The sequence below is a fragment of the Myotis myotis genome, unplaced genomic scaffold (assembly GCF_014108235.1).
Source record: "Myotis myotis isolate mMyoMyo1 unplaced genomic scaffold, mMyoMyo1.p scaffold_m19_p_29, whole genome shotgun sequence".
In the NCBI taxonomy this organism is placed as follows: Eukaryota; Metazoa; Chordata; class Mammalia; order Chiroptera; family Vespertilionidae; genus Myotis; species Myotis myotis.
The window spans coordinates 2,900,595-2,907,741 of NW_023416334.1; positions in this window are offsets into that span (position 1 = coordinate 2,900,595).

Below are 7,147 nucleotides of genomic sequence, written 5' to 3' on the forward strand. Positions count from 1 at the left end.
GTTGGTGGTTAATTTGCATATCACTCTGATTAGCCAATGGAAGGCGTAGTGAAGGTATGGTTAATTACCATTTTTTGGCTATTATTAGATAGGATACTATCCTATATAATAAAAGTGTAGTATGCAAATTGTCCCCTCAACCAGGAGTTTGTCCAGGAATTAGACCAGCGGCTGCAGTGAAGACAGCCAGGGGAAGGGAGAGAGTACCTGGCCGGCTGCTGGCAGCTGCTAGGGACCCACCAGTGCACGAGTTTTGTGCACTGGGCCTCTAGTGTTTTATATTTACCAGTACAGTTATCTCTACTGGTGTACTTTACTTCTTCATGCAGATTTGGGTTACCTTTAGTATTTATTGTAGTAATTATTTTAGGTCTCCCAGTGGTGGATTTTTTATCTGCTGTCTTGTTATTCCTCTGCCTGCTGGTCTCCATGATTTTTTATAAGAAGTCACATGTCAGTTTTATTGAGGATTCCTTGCACATGATGCATCTTGCTGTGTTCAAGATTTTCTTTGACTTTGGACTTGACAGTTTGAATATCGTGTATAGGATATCTCTTTACTTGTATCCCATTTGCGGTTCATTGAGCTTCTTGCATGTGCAGATTTTTTTTTATCAAATTATGGAAGTTTTTCGCCATTTTTTTCTTTAAATTTTCTTCCTGTCCCATCTGTCTCTCCTGTCCTTTGGGGACTCTCATTTTGCATATGTCAGTACACTGATGGTGTGGACAGGTTTCTGAGCTCTGTTCACTTTTCTTCAGTCTTTTATTTGCCTATTCTTCCCACTGGCTACTTGCAATCGGCCTTTTTTCAGTCTTCTGGTTCTTACTTCTACCAGTTCAAATCTACTTGTGAGCCCCTCTACTAAAGTTCTCATTTCAGTTATTGTACTTTTCAGCTCTAGAATTTCTATTTGGTTCTTTTTCATAATTTCTATCTGTTTATTGAGATTCTCTATTTGATGAAACATTATTCCCATACTTTCCCTCAATTCTTTAGACTTGATTCTTTTTAGTTTTTGACATGGTCATGATAGCTGATTTAAAATCATTGACTAGGACTACATTGTCTACATCTGGGACTCCTTAGGGACAGTTTCTATGGACTGTTTTAAACTTACATGTAGACCTTATTTTTCTGTTTAAATGTATGTCTCATTTTTTTGGTTGAAAACACAACATTTGGATTGTATAACATGGGAATTATGAAGATGAGATCTTCTCCCTCCTTCCCCTTGGTTGCTGTTGCTGTGTTCTTAGTGAATGTCCTGGACTAATTCTGTAACGTCTGTACTCTTTATCACGTGTGACAACTCAGTGGTCAGCTAATGATTGGGCAGAGATTTCCTTAAATGCTTTGAACCCACAGGTCTTGCAGCCTTGGCAGAAGGCTCAGTGGGCTTCTCGTGCTCTGTGGGACAGCTCAAAACTAGGCCTTAGTGTCCATCTCTGTCCACTCAGAGCCTCGAAGTCAGCCCAACGTGCGAGAGGATGGTGTGTTCAGGTCTTTCCTGGATGTATGTGGACTTCCATATTCCAAAGAACATGTCAGAGCTCTTCAAGTCCCTTATGGACATGTCCCTTTCTGGTTTTTCTTTTTATGTTTGTGGCCGGCCTCTTGTTAGCCTCAACTGGTATTCCCCTCCGGCAGCTGCACTGTTAGAACCTGTTCGCGTGCATACACGTTTCTCCACCTCCCACTGCCATTTCCTCAATAGTTAGTCACAATTTTTTTATTTAATCAATATTCAATTTCTTAGTAAGGGCGATATTGGCATTGTGATGGGACAATTCTTCATTGTAAAGGACATTCAAGTGCCAGTTCTGGGAACCAAAAACATGCACATATGCCTCTAAACCTCTTCTTGAGCTCACAGTCAGTATCTCTTAGCTAAGAACCTTTACTTCACAGCCTTGTCACTATGACTGCGTTTACACTGGGACATGTACTGCACTTTCTTTCTTGTTAAACTCTTTTTTCCCCTAGAGTTACTAATTGCCTCTTTTATTTGCTTAGTTTTCAAGTGTCTATCACTGATTATTAAGTTCTCCAAGTGTAAAAAAATCTCTCAGTAACCTCAAGCAAACCTAGCTAATATAGCTTCTTTATACTTTTTGTAAAAAAAAATATTTTTATTGATTTTAGAGAGGAAGGAAGAGGGAGAGAGAGATAGAAACATCAATAATAAGAGAGAATCATTGATTGGCTGGCTCCTGAACACCCCCTCCTGGGGATCAAGCCCGCAACCCAGGCATGTGCCCCAACCAGGAATCAAACCGTGACCTCCAGGTTCATAGGTCGATGCCCAACCACTGAGTCACGCTGGCCAGGCTCTTTCCACTCTTTAATGAAGACATCTCTTCTGTCGTCTTGGTCTAATTGGAATGGGTTATCCAGGGATGCTGTGGGGCAGCCATCTGGGCTTCCCTTCATCTGGCCATTTCACTAAAATAGGAAATTGGCAAATCGAGGTTATCTCTGTTGCCTGATGAGATGGGGAGTCAGGACAAACTTAGAACAATTTGAAAAATAAAGAAGTTATATTGAGATTTAAAATGGCGGCGGAGTAAGTGGATGCTACACAGACACCCTCCCAGGACCAACTGGAATTACAACTAAAATACAGAAAAACCACCCTGAAAATTCAACTGAAGGCCAGCTGGAGAGAACCCTGATAACCAAGGGTGGAAAGTGGAGACGCCATAGAGACTGGCAGGATGGAGGAGGTGCGAAAGGGCTGACCAGGCTCACACAGACAGCAGCTGCGGTTCCAGAGAGATATCTCAGCTCAGAGGGTGCCATTGAGAACTCTGAGGTCTAAACCCCAAGCTGGGCCGCCTAGCAGAGAGCACCAGAACTGAGAAAGGTGCCCATAGAACATCTGGCTGTGAAAAGCAGCAGGGTTGCTATCTGCCAGGGAAAGACGGTTGGAAAGGCAGGCACCCTCTTAAAGGGCCAACACACAAAATTTCAAGTGCAGCCATTCACCTTGGACTCCAGCAGAGGGAGGACAGAGTGGATTGGAGCTGTGTGAGGAGAGTCCAGGGTTGGGGGCTCTGTGGTTAGAGCTCGCAGGGCAGCCACCCGGGTTTCCAGTGCTTAGTCACTCCTTCACACTGTGGAGGACAACTTTCTCAGACTTTTGCTATCCAGGCAGTTTTTGGCTGGCAGGGAGATAGTTACCCCACCCTACTGGAAAACTCCTTGCCTCACCCTGTGAAGTTCTGAGGTCCATTAAGAGACTGAGAAGACCAATTATCCTCCAGTCAGAAGCAATTGCACCACCCTGTTGGAAAACTTCTGCCCCCACCTGTGGATGATTTCCTTAGGCTACTCAAGACTAAATCCAATGATCTATTTTAAACAATAGCCTTGCTGGATATAGTAATCTTGGTTTCAGATTCTTGGTTTCATTACCTTGAATACTTCATGCCATTCCCTTCTGGCCTGTAGCGTTTCTGGTGAGAAATCATTTGAAGGCCTTATGGGAGCTCCTTTGTATGTAACAAATTGCTTTTCTCTTGCTGCCTTTAAGATTCTCTCTTTGTCTTTAACTTTGGGCATTTTAATTATGATGTGTCTGGGTGTGGGTCTGTTTGAGTTCTTCTTGCTTGGACTCTCTGTGCCTCCTGAACTTGTGTGACTTTTTCCTTCACCAGGTTAGGGAAGTTTCCTGCAGTTATTTCTACAAACACATTCTCTAGCCCTTGCTCACTTTCTTCTCCTTCTGGTACACCTATTATGTGAATATTGTTACATTTCATATTGTCCCACAGCTCCCTTAAACTGTCCTGTTTTTAATTGTTTTTTCTTTCTGGTTCTCTGATTGAGTGCATTTTTCTACCCTGTCTTCTAATTCACTGTTCTGATCCTCAGCTTCCCCTGATTTGCTGTGTATTCCTTCCAATGTGGTCTTTATTTGTGCTATGTCATTCTTCATTTCCAACTGGTCTTTTTCATAGTTACTATATCTTTTTTCATGCTGTCGAGCATCTTTATTATCATTATTCAGAACTCTATATCAGATAAATTTATTATCTCCATTTCATTTATCTTTCTTCAGGAGAATTCTCTTGTTTGTTCATTTGGGGGTTGTTTTTTTTTGTCTCCGCATTACTGCTGCCTGTTTGAGTTTGTGTCTGTGTTTTAGGTAAATCTGCTATGACTCCCAACCTCTAGTGCAGGACAATGTCAGACGCTGTTTCTGATTGGCCCTGAGTGCCCTGTTTGGAGCTATCAGCAATGCACAGCTGTGGCTCCCTCTGTTGTGGCTGGGTGCCTTTGGAAAGGACCAAGATGTGCACCAGACTCTGCCTTTTCAAGCCCCAGGCCCAGAAGGAGGTCAGGCAAAGACAAAGCCTCCGAAGATCTTCCTCTGCCTGCAGTGCGATTGTAATTAGCCTTGATTGGCTGTAGGCTATGGACTACAGGGTGGGGTGAAAGCTCTTCCAACAGGGTGTGGTGACTGCCTTTCCCCCAGGCCAAAACCACCTGGATAGCTGAGGTAGGAGAAAGATGTCCTCTCCAGCATGAGGAAATGACTCAGCACAGGAAACGGGTGGCTCCAACCCTAGAGCTCCCAACCCTGGACTCTCCTCACACAGCTCCAGTCCACTCTGCCCTCCCTCTGCTGGGGTCCAAGGTGAGTGGCTGCACTTGAAATTTTGTGTGTTGGCCCTTTAAGAGGGTGCCTACATTTCCAGCCGTCTTTCCCTGGCAGACAGCAACCCTGCTGCTTTTCACAGCCAGATGTTCTATGGACACCTTTCTCAGTTCTGGTGCTCTGGGCTTCGGAGCCCAGCTTGGGGATTAGACCTCAGGGTTCTCAGCGGGAACCCTACACAGCTGAAATATTCCTCTAAACCAGTGGTTCTCAACCTTCCTAATGCCGCGACCCTTTAATACAGTTCCTCATGTTGTGGTGGCCCCCAATTTCACTGTTACAAATTGAACAGAATTAAAGCATAGTGATTAATCACAAAAACAATATATAATTATATATGTGTTTTCCGATGGCCTTAGGCGACCCCTGTGAAAGGGTCGTTAGACCCACAAAAGGGTTGTGGCCCACAGGTTGAGAACCGCGGCTCTAAACCTTCAGCTGCTGTCTGTGGGTGCCCAGCCAGCCTTTAGCATCTCCTCCCTCCTGCCAGTCTCTACGTGGTCTCCACTTTCCGTACTTGATTATCAGGGCTCTCTCCAGCTAGTCTGCAGTTGAATTTTCAGGGTGGTTTTTCTGTATTTTAGTTGTATTTTCAGTTTGGTCCTGGGAGAGTATCAGTGTAGCTTCCACTTACACTGCCACCATTTTTAACCCCCCAAGAACAAATCTTTATGTACAAGCCAGTGCGGCCTGGGACACAGATTATCAGTTGAAAATTCCCTCTGACAGTCACACAGACAGTGAAAGATAACGTGCATTGTCCTCCCTTCCTGTTTAGTTTGCAGAACCACAAGATTATTGATGACAACCTATTGGGGGCAGGCATGTTTGGTCTGACCCAGGCATAATTCCATTCCCCGCGCTCACATTCAGTGTAGAGTAGCATGTGATCCAGGACAAATGATGACAAACAACGGGAGAAGCTAGCCCAAATCTGCGTTCACTGTGGTTGCTTGAGGAAGTAATGCTTGTATCTGTGGCAACCTTTCTGTGACCATGAGGCAATAAGTTTAGGATTAAAGATAGCAGAGCCAAGGACGAGAGGGCTTGGGTCTTTGACAACATCTCTGAGCACTGCATTGCTGTGGTGCCATCTGGATGCCACCTGGATTCTGCTCTGGCAGCTGAGGCAAGATGGAGCAGGAGTGGGAGATGGCAGGGTGGGTGCCAGCCATCTGCAAGGGGTCCACAGAGGGTCCTCAGAGGGCCACAAAATGTGCCCTTCCACTTTCACCAGTTAAAGGCCCACTCAGGTTTCTAGGGCTCTAACCTAATTCATCGAAATGCTCTCAATCACTGTCATAGGTTACATGGTAGATGGTTCCCCGGCCCCTTTTCAGAGTGACCCTTGTACAGTTGGTATTGTTATTTCGTCTTATACACTGTTAATTAACTTGTCCAAGGTCAACCTAAGAGTTAGGAATCTGGGTCCTCTGTTCCTGAGACCGGGAGCTTTTAATGCTAAAGCTCATGACTCCCTCCAGACTCTACCTTTTCTTCGTGTTTCCTCAACAATAATTGCCTGTTACCACTACTGCCTCTGTGAGTCCAGTTTAAATCCCAGTGTGAGGTCCAGACTTGGGATTGATGAGGTCAGGATAACAATTTGTTTCACATAAACTTGGTGGAGAGGGGAGGTGGTCGTGTGAGTAAAAGAGCCCCGTGCTAGGTGTGGGCTGGGCTGGGGAGAGGAGGAGAGGAGGGAGGCTGTGCTGATGGCTGTCCAGGGGTGGACACCAGTCACGGGGAACTCAGTGGGCTGCACGGGGGGCGCGGGTACAGGTCTGTAGTGGGGACCCTTTCTACTCAGGCGATTTGATTTCCTCAAGGAGGATGGGCTCTGGTAAGGAGAACCGGGAATTCCAGGCACAGAAAATTGTGGAGCTGAGCCCAGGGCCTGAAGGCTGCAGGGGATGTGGGGAGCACCCACAACAACCCGCTGGCTTCCATCCCGCTGCCTCCTCTCCCTCTGCCAACCTGCAGCCACACTGCCAGGTAATGCTTGCGTCCATCATCACCTGCTCCGAGACCTTCCTGGGCTGGGCCCTGCGCCTCCAGCAGAACCACTCACCGCTCCAGCCTAGCGGTTGAAGCCTTCCCTGCAGACCTTCTTCCCTTCTCTACTCGCCCAGATATGGCTGTGCCTGCCCAAGCCTCTTGCCCCACCTTCGCCCAGCATGGCTCCCTCCCCAGGACGCCCCGTAACTCTTCTACCCTCCACCAGCTCCAAAGAAGTGCTTGGGCAAGTCCCTTGGTCCCTCTGCGGTTCCAGTTTATCATACACGTGGTGACAGTAGTTTGTGTCAAATGCTGTGGGAACATGGGTGGGGGAGAAGCTGAGGTCAGAACGCGGCGTGCAGTCTGTGGGCTCTTCAATATTCTAACATAAAATCAAGTTTTGTTATCATAGAAGTAAAAAACCACACGGAAAATGGAGACAACAGTCCCCTACAATAATCTCACCGGCCAGGACCTCCACTGCG